Here is an 18,360-nt window from a genome sequence, read left to right as displayed (position 1 = left end):
CCGCCATACTGTCACGGCGAGTTTTTACTCCCGGTTGAATGTTCGTAATCCACGGTGTAAGTAGTTTAAAGTTTTTACACATTGTTTATTCTTCAGATTGTGTTATCGCTTATCTATATCTCTAATGTCAGCTATGCTAATTATTGCAGTTCTGCATAATTTTAGATAATGTTTGTGCCATGTGCTTAAAGTATGGCGTGCTATTCATGTCATCATTTATAGTCGATAGTAATTAAGTCTGTATTTCTCTTAAAAATATGTTTTATGAATGGAATTTGATACAGTTGATCAGAGTATAGTTAGTTTATGATTTACTAGAGATATTACTTGTCTGTGTAATTTGTTCACATTATGTGAATCTAGTTTTGAGAAATTTTTCTATGGAAAGCAGTACCTGTCATTACTTACTTTAGTTTTGTTTTATTGTAGCTTTTTACCAGACGCACGTTCACATGCGCACTTGCACATGCAAGTGAGGGTTAACTATCTGTCAAATAAAACTTTCTAAAGGAACTGAGAGACTTTTTATTGTGGCAGAATAGATACAGATGATATTTATAATGCATGATTATTCATGTAAACTCGCCATTTTACCACCCATTATGCTCAAATATGGAGCCAGCTTTCTTTTATAGACTGCTGTGGTATTTTCAATCTGCATGATGTATGTGGTTACAATTTCAGTTTCTCAATTTTCAGTTTCTTTTGAATTGTCACATATACATGGGTGGTCAAACTTCATTCAATGGATGGCTATTCGTCAACACTCCCATGTACACGAACAATCTTGTTTGAAGAATTTTGCCCTGGAGAAACAGTTTTCAGTCCACTGTGTCCTTTCTCTTAAAAACCCTGACAGCCGAAACTTAAAAGGTATTTTTTTAAATTTTGATAGAATTAATGGGTATGTTATTTCTTTTAGCTCAATAATTGACTGAAATGATGGTTTACTACTAGGCTGGTAAGTTTTTAGTCATAGTACATAGTCCCCATAACATATACATGTAACTACATGTATCACATAATAAATAAACTTTATAAATAAATACTTTTAATTTGAAAGGGAAATTTATTTCAACATAATCAGTGTACAGTGTTAATTCTAGCTTTCTTACTTTTATATATGTAAATTTACATAAACTTTATAATACCTATTTAATTATAAAAACTTAATCTTTTATAGGATCGAAGCTAATTGCGCAAATTCAACCAGAACTGATTATGCCTTGGACAATTCAAAGGAGTTCCTCCAGTCTTTCAGAGAGATGGCAGTTGATGAAAGCAAAAGTGCTCTGGTATTCAGCATTTTGTGATTGATGTTTGATTAGGAATTCAGTTAGCAATATTTCTGGATTTGTATATTTTAAAAATCTTGTGATGAAGTCAGTTAGTTTATATTGTCTTGCTGAATTAAAAGTTGGGGTAAAATTCATGATAATAAATATATATGATTTTTTATTGTATCAAGTAAATTGATTTATTTTTGTTTAACAGAAAGATTGTATAATAGTTACTGTTATGTAATTTTCGCATCACTGTTCAGCCAGACCTGTTTGTTATTTTTCCTTGAAATTCAGGTTAAATTGAGTGAGGAAAGAAATTTAAAAACCTTTATTAGCCAATCTTACAGTAAATGTATGGGAGTTGTGGGTTTGTCAGTTCAGTTTGCTTGTAAATATCCATCACACATTGGAACATAGTTGCACTGGTGGAAAGTACTTTTTTTTTATTTACTTGATATTATGATTGTGAACTCTTTTATAAAGAAATTGGAACAAAACAAAACCAATTCACAAATTGTTCTTCAAATTTTAGAGAGCTTGATTTTTTTTTATTTACTTGCATTGTCAATTATTACATTAAAAGACCAAGTCAAATGTTTCTCATCAAACATGGCCATTGAATATCGCTATTCTTCTCAGAAATTCTTAGCCTATCTTGCTATCATTAGTCAGGATTTTTCTTTCTCAAGTCATGATTACAGTTTATAGACATCATTTGACCAGACAGCAAGTGCTAAATGACATTATCTTCATTCAGGATATTTCTGGACTCTCGATAATGAAAAAACTCATGTAAACAATGATTCATAAGATACTAGAATTCAATTCTTTAAATAGCTGTGGCATCATCCAACTTGAAGATGATGTGTACATCATGTAATCTGGAATTTATATTGCAGAAATAGACTTGCAAATATACTAACAAATAAACCTATATGCTTGTTTATTATTCTTGAGATACTTCATTTTTAAAAATGCTCTTTATTTCTATCAATAATGCAATCTGTGATTCGAGATCATGTGACCTAAACAATTCTGACTTTTGATAGCATAATAGGCCAAGGATTTGTGAGAAGAGTAGCAAATCAGAAATCCTTGGCTACCAAAGATGAGCAAATGCATGCCACATAAATTAGATGAATGAAAGGATTGTAATGAAAAAGCCACTTATTTGAAAAGAGATTCTAAGTTCCATGAATTGTCCATCTTGTGAGGTTTCTTCATACTTATCAAATTACAAAAATTGTTTTAACAAGTGACACAATAAAGCCATGGAATCTGTTAAAAACTAGAAAATATAAGATAGTTCTTGTAAGAAAAGAAAATTGTAAGTATTTTCTTATATTCCAATAGACAAAGACAATTGTGATGGTTTTTGAAAATGATGAAATAAGTACTTAATTAACTGTATAATTTATGAAAATTTGTTGATAACTGGTTGCATTACTTTTTTACCATATTATTTTAATAGTTTGTGTCACTAAGGTTGATATACATGTAAACACATCTTACAAATTTTATGTCAGTTCACTTAAGTTATAGATATATTTTTTGAATGGCAGTCAAGATATGCAAAATTTTAAAAAAAAAGAACAATTCATTCGTGTAATATCTCTGTGGATTCTGTCATTCACAGTGTTATATGTCAATTATTAGACAATATGTCCATAATGATTGCAGCATTTCAAAATGGATATGTTCTTGCAATTTAAGGCAGAATTCTGTATTGATATGACCTTGACCCCCTAAGAAAAGAAATGTCAAGGTCAATGCTTAAGACAATTATCTGATGTACATGTATGTTCTATACATTATTTTTGCCCCATATCTTACTTACAACATCATGAAAAGCATAAAAGTAGCTTTCAATGAATGAGCGATAACAAACTTATACAACCGAAAAATTGAAATTTTTGTTGTTGCTTAGCAATCACTTAGAGGTCATTGAACACATATTTGAACATAAGTGGTATATGGATGTTGTAGTTCAGCATGATGCCTTTTAAAGAGTTTATTCAGAACTGCCTATTTCAGCATTCATTGTTGTAAAATTTAAGCTAGAATATTGAAAAGTGTTGAAAAAAGCATAAAATTCTGCTCTTCTTTGACCTTTGACCTCCTAAAAATAAGCGTACTGAGGTCAAACTTTAAGACAAATATTACTGTACATCCCTCTTAATATTATGGCCCCATATCTGACTTTAAAAGGTAATGGAATGCATAAATGTGATTTGGATGAGCAAAAAACAAGAAATACTGCCCGAAAAATACAAAATACCCGTTGCTTAGCAACCTCTTTAAAATCTTTATTTTGCAGAATTAAAAAAAAAGTTTATGTGATTAATGTAGTTCAGTATAATGCCCTTTTGTGAGTTAATTCTAAATTTCCTATTTCAACATACATCATTGAAAAATTTTAGCTTAAAGATTAAAAAGTGTACAAAAATTCAATAAAATTCTGCACTTATTTGACCTTTGACCTATATTTCCAGTAGTAAGGTCAGTCGTGAGGTATCTGAATAGCTATGGAATATCATCTCTGGAAAATTCCCTACAAAATGGTGTGCATTATGCCTACCTTTCCCTTTGGATAAGAAAGTTAAAAATTAATTTATAATGATATGTCAAAAGGTCTCCAAAGTCGCTTAAAATGCACCTGTAGAGAAAGGGTTAACAAATCCTTTCCATGTCCATTTTTAATTTTTTTAAAAAAGGTATATACAAAATAATGCTTTGTAATGCTATCTAATGCCAGCATTACTCTAGTTTGAGAAATTAAAGCATTACACTACAATTACATGTAATGCAAATTTTTTGGCATTACACATTACTAGCATTACTTCGAGTTCATTGCAATGCATTTACCATTACATTTAGCATTACCCAAATCCTGTTGCCTACCACACTACGACTTAAAAGAACCCAAAATTTAATACGATAACAGTGCTCTAATGGGAGGAATGGGTGGGTGAATCTCCGTGTTGAATGCCCGAAGGGAGGCCGTGACGTCACACGAATGCCCACAAATGAAAGCTAGGAATGGCTATAATCGGGGAAATTTTAGTTGATAAACCGTGAAAATTTCAATATTCCTCTGTAGCTTAGATACTCCTACTTAACTTCAATTGGATAACTTCTGTTATGAAAGACAAAATATTGATTACCAAGGGTACAATACCCTAAATACATGTAATTTAAAAGGAAATGTTTTTATAATAAACGTATGACGGTTATGGCCACGGCTGCATTTATTAATCAAGAACAAGAAAAAAAAAACAGTTCCGAGGTGCATGAACCCTATTCTCTTTAGAGAAGTGGACAGGCTTTCGCCTACATCCACTTCTCTTCGCAAGCCTTCATGTTTTGATTCTGGAAAACGTGTAAATTTCGAACCGGTGACGGCATACACTTCAACTGACATTTCGTCTAAAACATCCGAATGTACGTAACAGACGTGTTTTATTAACAATTTCAACATAAATAAACACAACTGTCACAAGAAACCTAACCTTTACATATTGTTAATCTTTTTCACAAGTTCTCCATCCCGGATTTAAACTAATGTTTATCTACCACAGCTTATTAGAAAAAAATGAAAATTTTGAGTCGGATAATTTGGAAAAATTAGCGAAGACGCATTTTGATGCTAAAAAAGTTTTTGACAATTTACTTTTGATTTAACATATTATTCAAAATTAATATTACTACTTATACTTATTTTTATAATTTATAACAATTAGAATGTAAATTTGAGCTTTAAGGTAGTCCGATCCTCAGATTATGAAAATCAGCTTTTAAGTAATTGAAAATGCTCACAAAAATGTCTCTGATTTCACATAGTAACGTGAATTTACCCATGGAATTTCTTCAAAATTCATCATTATAGTTAATCATATTATATAGGGAAAATTATCAAATCTCAAATATATTTTCAGGAAATGCGAATAAAAACACAAGCTATGCATTTTCTAATCTAAAATTGATCAACAAATATAATTTAGGTTAGAAAAATATAGGTATCCAGGTATTTGGAGAAAATTGCATCTTTTTTTATGCTTATACAGTAGTTTAGTTCTTCTTTTAACTTCAATTGTTATATAATACATAGTGTAAAAAGCTTGTGCTATCATTGCTAGACATCACATATCACATCTGATTTCATTTCATGCTAATAAGCAGTGATATCTAATGCTAGACTAAAGGAAATTCGATTTCTCTAAAAAAGAATTCATTTTTTTCTTTTATGGGGTACAAATGTCAACTTTTTACATGACCGTTTGTAAGACTTCAAAGAACCTTGAATCATATAAAGATGCATAAAATGAAAATTGTTGCACGAAAAGATCTCAGTTTCAAGCTTCATTTTGAGACGTTTTAAATAAAATAATAATTTTAAGAGTTATCCTTCCTGGCTGAGGATCGGATATCCTTAAAATACTTCATTACTTCCTCTCTGTCAATATAAAAATCTTTTCTTTTATTCTTCAACGATATTATAAAATCTATCTTTCCCGAGAAAGGAGGAAAAGATTTTAAACAAAGATCAAAAGAATTGAACAAAACATGAGGAAATACTGCCTCGTTAGTTTAAACAGAGTAGACGATTTCATTATTTTGTAAAAATAATTTCCAGTTTTATCCGAATTAGAGATTTTTTAATCCTTCAAGAGTTACTTGCTCATAATTTATATCCGGGATGAAGAACTTGTGTAAATGGATTAACAATACGTAAAGGTCGGGGTTTTTTATGGATGTAGGCGAAAGCCTGTCCACTTCTCTAAAGAGAATACATGAACCCTGGGATCAAATATAATCCCCATAAATTAAGATCATGTCTTTTTAGACTTTGCCATAATAAAATTATTATAGATGCGAGTCTTGAACTTTTTAAGCACCATGTTGGGTAATAGCTTTTTTCTTCATTGAATTCAGCAATCATTGCCATATTTTCCTGCCTGATTCCAGAGAATCTGTAACCCCAAAGGTTACATTGTAAGGGTCATAGTTGCATTATTCTTTTTTCAAATTGAATCACTGAATTGCGTTGGGATGCCCTCAATGATCACTGAGTTGTGTTGGGATGGGATGTCCAAATAAGCAAAGTTGTTCCTGGCACCAGGGCTTTAAACTGAACCGATATGCAAGCAAATTTACTGAACGTTTGATGGAGGGATGGTGTAATGAGGAAACAAACGGTCTTACTGAAAAATACCCCGAAAATATGAAATTATCACAGAAACAAGTGTCTGTGCTCGAAATGCCGAGAATAATGCAGGAAGACTGAAGGGAGGCCGTGACATCATAGTTAATAGCTAATACCTGTTCCTTCGCCAAGTGCTCGGCACTTTGAAGTAATAGTTGCTAGTCTTTCGGATGAGACCTCAAAAACTTCCGTGTTACGGCAGGCGTTGGCATGCTACAGTTAAGTAACCCTCACTGCTTAATGGCCCCAAGTGCCTAGTGAAATCTGTCAGAATGATCACTGCTCAAATAAATTTACACTGATTAATAAATCAAACTGTAGCAGCGGTCCACATACCTCATGACATGGAGCATATCAAAACTCAACATGCTCAATATTCAAAACCTAGTGTCAACTTTTTATTTACTTAGAATTATAATAGTATTTTCCAAAGAAAATAAAAAAGTAAAATTGGTTTTCCCTTGCAAAAAAATCATTTTATCCCCTCGCAACGAAGTTGGAGAGGACATAGTAACGCTCGTTAGTGTGGGAGGGGGATAGAGGGAGGGGGTGAGTGAGTGGGTGCCCTTTTGCGAGGGGATGCTCCGCTTTGCAGTGCCCTTGTTTTTTTTTTATGATAATTATTTGTAATAATTGGTATCGAAAAAAAATCAACGTTATACTCATTCAAGTGAAAAAAGGTTGGTGCTTTTCTTTTCACCACTATAGCTATTAAATATTCAAATTTCATACATGTAATTCTGTTGTGAATCTATTTGCTGTGATTGTATGTTTGCTTTTTTTTATAGCTAAAATAATGTATTGACCCAAGCATTATATTCTAAAGACATTTTTTTCAATTAACATGTCTTATGGGTCTAGCTTTAGATATTTACATGCCTGTTTAAACTTCCTACATTACATATCGGAAAATAGAAATACTTCTGCAATTACTTAGGGTTAATAAGGGTTTTACAGACTTGAATAAATGTAACAAGATGTGTTTGTGAAACACTGATGCGCCCGTATGGCAGCTTATGGCGAGGGTTAAAGTTTCTCAAATGCAAGTCAAACTGCAGGTCAAGAGATCAAAAATGTTGGTACTCAACGAAAGGTCTTGTCTCGAGAAATATACCTCTGAAATTTGAAAGCCCTAGCTCCAACTGTTCATAAGTTATGGCAAAGGTTAAAGTTTTTTTTTTAAAGTAAGTAAAACGTCAACACTACTGGCCATAAAAATTACTGATAGTGTCACTTTTTACTGATAATTTCTGATATTATACTGTTGGTACTGAGAATTTCTGATATTTGCTGATATTTTTACTGTAGTTACTGATAATTGCTGTTGGTTCTGATAATTACTGATATTTACTGTCGTTTTTACTGTGGGTTCTGATAATTACTGATATTTGCTGAGAGTTACTGTTGGTACTGAGAATTGCTGATAATTACTGAGAATATTTTTCTGAACCCAGAAGATGTAAAAACAAGCCTAACACTGATTGGAAAGGGGGGGGGGATTGGTTGAAAGGAAGAATGAGGAAAGAAAATCCGTCAAAAATCGTTAGGAATCGTTCTTATTTTAAAACATGATTTTAGAAAAAAAAACAACTGGTATATGAAACTTTATAAAGACTTTTTTTAAACTCAAGCTGTTTCAGTAATGGTTATACATGTAATTAAAAACTAATCCTTTAAAGCTTTTACTCATTTTTTTTTTCAATACTGACAGTAGTTGTTGTACATAAAAAAAAGTTCTGTTGAATGCGGTTTCAGAATTTCTTGAGGACCCCCCCCCCCCCACACACACACACAAAATGAAATAAATAAAGGATTACTTAATTTAAAAAAATGCAAAACAATAAATACAAAATGAAAAAAAAAGGACATTTTTGAGACACACACATTACTGTATAAATGAACCTGACGGAAGTATTGCAGTAAAATTATTTGGACATCACTCCCTCTTTCTCGCTTCCCACGGGCGTGTTAAACAATTTTTTAATTTAAATTCAAACAACAAAGAACAGATGATGTTATTTATATCTAAAGCTTACTATTGAAAGAACTATGATAACAGAATTAATTTAGAGAAAAAGACAATATCCTGATCTATTTTTTTTTTCATTTTGAAAATTTTCAAGACTACTTGCAAGACTCGGTATTTATTTTCACTAATCACAACGGTGCCTGATGTAAACTGTTTTCAAAACAGAATTCTAAAATTTCCTTGCAATTACATGTAGTCCATTAACATGCAACAGATGTGTGCTGGTCCCGGCATTATTCTTAAACTACGTCTTCATTGAGTCTATACCTTGATTTTAAGTAAATATATCTAAATAATAGAACATTTCTGAGATGTAATGTTAAATTATATTATTTGATAAGTATTTTAAAACCGAAAAAATGTCACCCTATAATAATATTCATGTTAAGAACCTGCTTATTTTATCCCCCCCCCCTTTTTTTTCTGCCTTAAATGTAGAATGCACAATAACATGTACCCAACCTCGAAGAAATTAAAAGGATTAGAACTGCTGAAATATGATGTTGGACACTGCATTTTTTTTTTTATACATACCGGACCCTTGTTTGGTTAAAATTAAATTATTTCCCCTATACCACGAAGTAGACTGTTACACGGATAAACATTTTTTTTCATTCATTTATCTGTTTATATGTAATGAATTTATTTCTTTTGGAAAGAGGCATTCTTAATTATGAGTTTTACTCATCACTCATCAATCTTAGCCGGAAATATAAAAATAGAAGTAATCCCTCCCCCACCCCACAATTTTAGCTTAAACATTCTGGTTTACAAGTATTCGTGTTGAAACATTGATACATTTAAATTCTTTATTTTTCATGTACAGTAAGTGTTGTCTTTCTGTTCTTTTTACGCAAATGAACGAAATGTGAGATATACATGTATAACAGAGAGAGATACATTTTTTTAATCCACCTGTCACTTCATTGTTGCGTAACTGACTGTTTGTGATATATCCGGCGAGTCCCGGCCGCCGAGTGCCCTTCTCTCTCACTCGCCGCACGTGTCATACATGTATATATACAGCAGGGACAACTATTGTTATTTTCTCGCTACCGTACAGTGTACATCACAGCGCTTCCGTTTGTGTACAATACCCATAGAAGTCCTAGGACCCCGTCACTGTGTTCAACAGTAATCAGATAAAATATACTTGTAACATGTGGGATGAATAATAATATTTTTGTGGTAAATTGAACAGCATTTTGAACTTTTTTCATGTAAACCAAATCTTATTTTAATATTCTGATGAATTTAATGAGCTAAGTGCAACAGGAAAATAAGTCACAGTAACTGTTAATGAGGGATAGATTGTGAATTAAGTTAGAAATAATTCATACTGATATAAAACATGCTGATTCTCTGTTACATGACATTGTGAAAATACGATTTCATTTTCACGTTTAATGAATAAACTTTATTTGATGCCAAATCCTTGCATAATCTTTGGCTTGTTTCAATTAACTCCAACAGGACGCTAAACTTTGTATAAAAATATTTCAGATCTGTTGTTTTCCTTTACAAATCAACTATACACAGTGTAACTTCCGTGTGCATTCTACTTGTACAGTACATGTAAATGTCTACCTTTCTGCAAAAATCTTCGAAATATTTTTTCCACTGTTCAGAGACTCAGTCCTAAATAAGACACATTATTGATTAAGGAAGCGCTATTTGCAGAAACAAATTCTGTTGGAAAAGTTCTAATATGTCATTTTCAGGATGATTATACATGTAGATCGCGTGTGCCCCCCCCCCTTCAAAACTTATTTGCTACAAACTTAAGGTTAAGTTTCTTCGTGTAATTAGCCCGTTTTAAGATATCCAACAATTAAAACATACAAAATATTAGCATTAAGATTAATTTTATTTATTTTAAGGACAACACATGTCTCTGGACATGTTCAGTAAAAATTATATATGAATTGTGTTAATTTATCTAAGGATATGAAATAATTACGCTGAGGTTTTATGTGTATCAAACATTTATTTTTTCCCCATTGATTGTTTTTACTGACAGTACATGAAAAATCTCTATTTTTAAAAAAATATTTTTGACGACACAAATGGAATCATGATCAATGTATTCGAGAAACATTATTATACGGTATGTGTTTTAACAAGTAAAGGTTTTGAACTACTTGTTACATGTTTCCGATGAAAATCTGAAATGCTGTAGAAAATGTTCAAAACATTACAATGTGTGAACGGGTTGGTGGTGTATTGATCTTGACTTACTTTGATCCAATCTCTTATTATACTTAGGAGCGGCGGATCAAGAATTTTCTGAAACAAATAACTACTGTAACAGTACTTTATATGGCATTAAAAATGAAGGGTTTAATTTTTTTTTTCATGTGTTCTTTAGATAACATTTCACTCATATTGGGACGCTATTATTTACCTATTAAAAGCTGCGAATTTCGACCTGTACGCTGCACTTACATGTGCATGTGTATGTCCATAAATCAGTGGCAGGACCTTCCGTGTTCAACTTTTGACATGTATATTTTTACTTATGAGAAATCTTTCGATCTGTACTCTGCACTTATAAACAAAGAGCAGAGAGGGATCTTTTTCGTGACTCTGCACTATTTGATCACCGAGGAATCTTTTTTGTGCTAGCACCTACTTTGACAGAAGACCGCGGTTTATACAGTCCCATCCGAAGGACCGATCTCCATGTCCAACATCACCGCACTATATGTATGGATTAAATATGAATACAATTATTTTTTTTAAAATTGGTTTTATAATAAGAAACTGATTTTTTAAGTCCTTTTTAGACCTACTAGTCATCAATTGAAATAATACACGTAAGTCCTTAGGAACTAAGGAACAGGATGAATGGGGTGGGGGGTTGGGGTTGGGGGGTTGGCAGGTTGAATCTTCTTACAGAAAGAGAAATTAAAGTTTTTTTCATATATATAATTACTTTAAAAATAATTTTTATGACAAAATGTATACTATGCTTGCCTTGCTGTCACTCAAGTCACAAATTCTAAATAACTACGGGTAAAAAAAGATATAAAGAATAAATTATAAAATTAAATTAATTTCTTTAATTTATTTAATCCATCCACCCCCAGTCTCTTTTAAATTTTACATCTCATGAACTTAGAAAATAATCTCAGTAATTATCAGCAATTCTCAGTACCAACAGTAACTCTCAGCAAATATCAGTAATTATCAGAACCCACAGTAAAAACGACAGTAAATATCAGTATTTATCAGAACCAACAGCAATTATCAGTAACAACAGTAAAAATATCAGCAAATATCAGAAATTCTCAGTACCAACAGTATAATATCAGTAAATATCAGAAATTATCAGTAAAAAGTGACACTATCAGTAATTTTTAAGGCCAGTAGTGCAAGGTCAAATGGGGCCCCAATGGAAGGTCTTGTCAAAGGTGATACACATGTTCGTGAAATGTGAAAGCCGTAGAACCAAACGTTCACATGTTATGGCCAAGGTTAAGGTTTTTTTAAAGTAGGTCAAACTCCAAGGTCAAGGTCAATGCGAAAATTGCTGGTATCCGAAGGAAAGTCTTGTCCCAAGAAATGCACATGTGAAGTATGAAAACCGTAGCACCAAAGGTTTAAAGGATATGACCAAGATTAAAGTTTTTCAAAAGTAGGTCAAACTCCTAGGTCAGGGTCAAAGGATCAAAGTGGTTAGTATCCAAAGGAAGGTCTTGTCACAAGAATTTTATATGTGAAGTATGAAAGCCCTAGCACCAACCGTTCAAAAGTTATGGCCAAGGTTAAAGTTTTTTAGAACTAGGTCAAACTCTAAGGTCAAGGACAAAAGGTCAAATTTGTTGGTATCCAAAGGAAGGTCTTGTCACAAGAAATACACAGGTGAAGTTTGAAACCCTAAGCACCAACTGTTCAAAAGTTATGGCCAAGGTTAAATTCTCAAAAAATATTTGCAAAATTGGGTCAAACTCCAAGGTCAAGGTCAAAAAAGATGGTACCCAAAGAAAGGTCTTGTCACAGGGAATACATATGTGAAATACGAAAGTCACAGCTCCAACCAATCAAAAGTTATGGGCAAGGTGAAAGTTTTTGCGGACAGACAAACAGACGGACGGACAGGGCAAAAGCTATATACTCCCCGAATCTTCGATACGGGGGCATAAAAAGAAAAGAATACTTAAATCCCAAGAAAATCTCACCTTTAACTTTGTTTTTATTTCACTGGGGTGTTGTAAACTTTGTGATATCAGGCACTGTATAAATAATCATTTTTAGATAGTGTTTCATTTCGTTTTGCTTAAATCATGTAGCTGTTAAATAAACATGTATACAATACACATATGAAGGATAAATTCCATACTGTAAGATAGGACAGTTAACTTACAAAGATAAAATATATGATTAACAAGAATTCACAAGAGTGTATTATTTCAAGCTATTTTTGCTAAAAAAGCGTTGCCCAATTGCAAACTGACTAAGACAAAAAGGAAATAAAAGTGGAAGTATAACATCCCTGCTATGATTTTATGATGTCGAATGTAAAAGTGCTGAAGTTTAAAAAGAATTCCGTGTTGTTTAATTATGTAATTAAATTTATTTCTAAAAGCGTCACTGTCGCTTTTGAAAAGATTTAATTCAGTATTACCCTTATGCCTCCGTAATCGAAGATTCGGGAGCATAGAGCTTTGGCCTGTCGGTTTGCCCACAACAACTTTAATCTTGCCTATTTAATGGTTGATGCTAGGGCTTTCATATTTCACATGTGTGCTCTTTGAGACATGAACTTCCTTTGGGTACCAACATTTTTGACCTCTTGACCTTGTGGGTTACCTACTTCTGAAAAAAACTTTTCCGAACATCAATCTTAGGCTTAACATTGGAAAGGCGGGGGCTTTTACATTTCATATGTGTATTTCTTCGACATTTCTTAAAATATCAATAATTTTGACCTCTTGACATTTGGTAAAAGTCTTAACTTGTCCATAACATTTGAACGTTGGTGCAAAGGCTTTCATATTTCAAATGTGTTTTCCTTGTGAGAATACCTACATGTATCTTTGGGTACCAACATTGATTACATGTACCTTGGGTTTTTATCTACATTTAAAACCACTTAAAGCTTGGCGATGAGCTGTGACGTTTCTCTTAAACACACCCTCTTCAAAACACTGCTTTTTTTCAGTCTCTTACAGAAAAAAAGATTACAACTTTTATAACCTGTATTATAAAAGATTGTGTCATTTTAATTTGTTTATATTTTCAATTGTCTTTAAATTATTCATAATAAGTTGATGAAAGTACATAAAATATCGTGATCTATCCTCACGATACTATGTTTGAAGAGCTATGAAAAGATGACCTTCGACACTTCTTTCATATTTGGAGTTACAGATAGCTTTAAAGATAGATACCTATCAAACAAGTTGATAAAATGCTAAAGATAAACTGAAATACGATTTTTAGAAGAAATAAAAGAAAAAAATATTCAGTGAATGTAAATATTATTGGATTGACTTCAAAATTTTATTCATTGAAAAATAAAAAAAATTCACAAGAAAGAAATAGGAAAAAATTATGGAAACCGAAAGTTATCCATGCATTAAAAATTCAGTTCTAGTGACGAACATGCTATTTTCATGTCTATATTTTGTATTTGACAAATTCAAGAAAATTTTGACATCTTCGTTGACTTATATCGATCGGAAATATTCACAAAAATTTTCAAGCTTCACATAATGTAGTGTGGACATAATCCATGAATTTATCAACAGGCATAAAAGTTTACTCCATGGTAAAATAGTTATTAATAGTTTCTTTACAAAAAATTTCGTTTACATGTATGTTTCCGTACAGCATATATAGTCTAGACAATGGAATACTAGTCGTAGTTATTAACATTCTCTTCTGTGATCTTTTATTTACAAAATCATGGTTAATATAACTGCCCTTGTAAGAATTGAGAAACAGATTCACAGTTGAATTTATTTTGATTCATTTTTTATGTTTAAGGCGTGTAACTTATGACAAGACTTCGAACAAGATTTATTAAAATGTTATCCCAATGGTGCAAATTTATAAACGACGGTATTTTTATTTAACACAAAGGCAAAGAAGGGACTGTAATTCTTTTCTTTTTTCCGAAAAAATAATATGAGTCATCTTTTGAAGATATCATAAACTGAGAAAAAAACTAAGTAGTTGACTACATGTAAATAACATGGCTCAACATGAACGGAAGTCCTTTATTTGTGTACTTTTGTACCAGTTGTAGGACAGAAATGGTGGTGACCTCAGTAGAGGAGCGGTTGAACGAATCAAATGAATTTAATCTAGTCTACACACATATCTAAATTTATGCATGCCGTTTCTCAGTGAAGCGATATTACACGTACATTTTTCATAGTGGAAAATATGGAATATAACTTCTTCCAATCGTTAATCAAAATATGCGAGACCCAAGGACCTTAACAGTCATCTGAGGATAAATTATCCCTCATTTCAAACTGTCGTTAATAAATACACAGTGATTTCTTATATTTACATTTATATGTGAAATTAAAATGTTAATATAAATTAAGAATGCCGTCTAATAGAATTGAAATACACGAAGCATTCCATGTTGATTCCTATAGTCTCCGCCCACTGACGTCAGACACAATGACAGCCCGAGAATCGATATCTCCATCCACTGAATATTATTTCCTTTATTTCTTACAAAAAATCCATTGCTGTTCATCAGTCAGTAAACAACACTAAGCAAGCCACCTGCATAGATCTCTTAAGCAACGGCTGTCCCATCAATTATGCATACTCATCTATAGTACAATATTTAACATATTTAATTTAATTTTAATTGTTTATAAATAAAGATATAAATATAAACAATAAAGTGTCTTTCTTTCTTTGTTAATACGGGGATTAACATCGCAGCTATTGCAAAAAAACTCCTCATAACCCGCTTATGCGGGTTATGTATTTTTTCTGCAACAGCTGCGACTGTCACATTAATTCCCGTACTAACAGCCAGAAAGCATTTTATTGTTTAATCCGCCAAAATGTCTGGTTGTAATTTTATATTTTAAGCGCTTTCTGACCCATTTTTATGATTTTTCTGTTAATTCTAAGTTGTAATTACTGGAAAATTGGATTATCTCCCTTTACAAAATTGGTTTATTTCTCATATTTATATTTTGTGTCCGCTAAAATTATATGCCATTGTTAATAATATTTTTGAGAATTTCAATCAAATTATTAAACGTCACAAAGGTGGCAACACACGACAAACTGTTTTACAGACTTTTTATTCATTGAAGGAGGATAAGATATGGTGTTCTAGTGATGAGAGGATTATGGAAAGAAATATGCAATTTAATGGGTAACTGGGCTATCAAAATACTTATTACATTAATACAAAGCATTTTATTGTTTAAATTAGGCTCTTGGCCTTTCACTTGGCGAAATTTACTTTCAGTTGTAAATATTGAGAAATGAGCACACTTAACTTTCAAAGAGTTACCAAAGAGAAAACAGTTGGAAATGTAAATATTTGCTTGTATGTGCTAGTGAAAACTATTTACAGTGTATCTGTCACTATAACAACCACCAGACACTACAAAACGAAATAAAATTACACATTAAATTACTAATACCTTTGCCTCTTTTAGGTTTTGAATAACATTTAATGCACAGATGAAAGACATGTCTCTTTGTATTTATTTTTTTACAACTCAACCTGACCATTTAAAACTTAAAGTAGTTTTGTTTTTTACAGGATGGTGACAAAAGTGAGGAAATTGTCGGCCAATGTGATTTTGAGCAAACATTTTGGTATAAATAAAGTCCTACTTACAACTTCGCAGAGTTGTTTTTAATCTAAGTATTTTGCTATATAGTCTTTGGACTATAAAGCATGCTGAAGCACAACATTGAGATCCTCAGTAGTGTCAATGTCTATTATTTGGCGTTTGACTCTGTGTTTTTGAAGTTGCCAGATATTTTCTATATTTACATCTGGGGACTTGGAAGGACACGGTAAAAATTTTCAAAGTGTAGGAGCCATAACGTTTGTAAAAATGGGTCATTTAACACGAGACTCAAACTTGATCTGTAAATCCTCCAATTTTAATAGATAAACCAAAAGCAATTATCTACATGAACAGCAAAACAGTAAACTCTTCGTAATAAGTATTAGGGCCATAAATTTTGTAAATTGGGTCAATCGACATGAAACGCAAACTTGATCTGTAACTTATCTATACCAAATGCCATACATATACCTAAAATCAGTTCATTATCTACAAGCACACCAAAAAAAGTTCGGACATCTGTGAATAATTCTTAATGTGTTACTCGTTATGTCAGGAGATATATCAAAAATCTAAGTAAGATATCGCATAAGTCTGTTTCGGATATGTGCGTTGCTCGATTGTAATATTTGGAGTTTTGTCTCCATAGATTATTATTTTATACGTTATTTTATGAGCTATTTATCTATACATGCCAACAGCTAAGACTCTATGCCCTTTTCAACAACTGTAGAAGAATCGGCATACGGTTCATGTACGATTGATGGTATATGTATTGAGCCGGTTAAATTAGTGTCAAAGTCGAGTGAACCAAACGGAAGCAATTCTGCTAAGTTATTGCTAGCATAAAATCATCAACAACAGGATATCATGTTGATAATAAAACTAAACAAGAAATTGGAAATGGTGAATTTGTTGATTTGAGCACCATTTTTGTAGGCAACCCCAGTTGTCCATTTTGTCAATGAACTCACAAAGACAAATTATTGCTGCTTACTCCAAGTAAATATAGAAATTACAAATCACAACAATTGATAGATTGATCTATGTAATCGAATTCCTAAATTTTGCAAACATTTATCTCGCATCTTTCACGAACAAACACAACGATTAACTCAAGAGTGTACATAATGGAGAGGGGAGGGGGCACAGGGTTGAGTCACAAACAACTACCATACCAATTATGGAGCAATAAATCCATTTAATAATTTGTGTAATTCACAAGGACATGTATATCATATACCTGGCACTTAGGGTGTGTATTGGTTATCAAAAATGAAATGAAAGACTCAATGGAATCACGGTAGTTTCAATGTATTTTTTCAATGTTTTCAAAAAGCCCTCGATTTAAAAATGAAAATATATTATGTTAAAACTCTAAATCAACAGTCCAATCGCAAATTCAAATTTTCGCGATTTGACGTCCTGGTTTCATTTTGCGATGTTAACTACTCACATAAAATAAGGGCTGCACAGTAGTTTTAGCCATTTAACTTTGTGGATGTGATATTTATAAAATCATATTAGTCTTGTTAAAAAGAATCGAAGGTTGACAAAATACATGTATAACTTAATGCCTTCTTTTGTTTAATTGGTAGTTTATTTTAGTAACAAGGAACAGTAGATAAGGAACAGTATACATGTATATGGTACATGTATTAAAATTTTGAGAATACATGTAGATGTAAATTGTATATATTGGCATATTTTCATTTCAATACACAACCCTAGCTGGCAATATCCGTAATACCCACAATTGCCCCATATCACAATTAAGTATTTTGATAATCATTACATGTGCATATGCCACATATAAGCACACTGCTTTGGAAGGTGAACTAACTGTCCCCGCTTTCGCAAAAGCGAGGGGACATTAAAATCTCATTTGTCTGTCAAGTCTTTCCGTCTGTCCGTCACAAAAACTTTGACCTTGGCCTTTGAATTGGGCATAAAATTTGAATTAGAAAAGACAGGGCTTACATATTAAATATGTACACTACCTGTGAGAAGACCTTTCCAAATGTTTATATTATTTTATCCCGTAACCTACGTTTCAAA

Source organism: Saccostrea echinata, unplaced genomic scaffold, assembly GCF_033153115.1.
Source record: "Saccostrea echinata isolate AGI-Se365-2 ecotype Australia unplaced genomic scaffold, CSIRO_AGI_Sech_v1 ptg000001l, whole genome shotgun sequence".
NCBI classification, from domain to species: domain Eukaryota; kingdom Metazoa; phylum Mollusca; class Bivalvia; order Ostreida; family Ostreidae; genus Saccostrea; species Saccostrea echinata.
Note: the sequence above shows the minus strand (reverse complement) of the source record.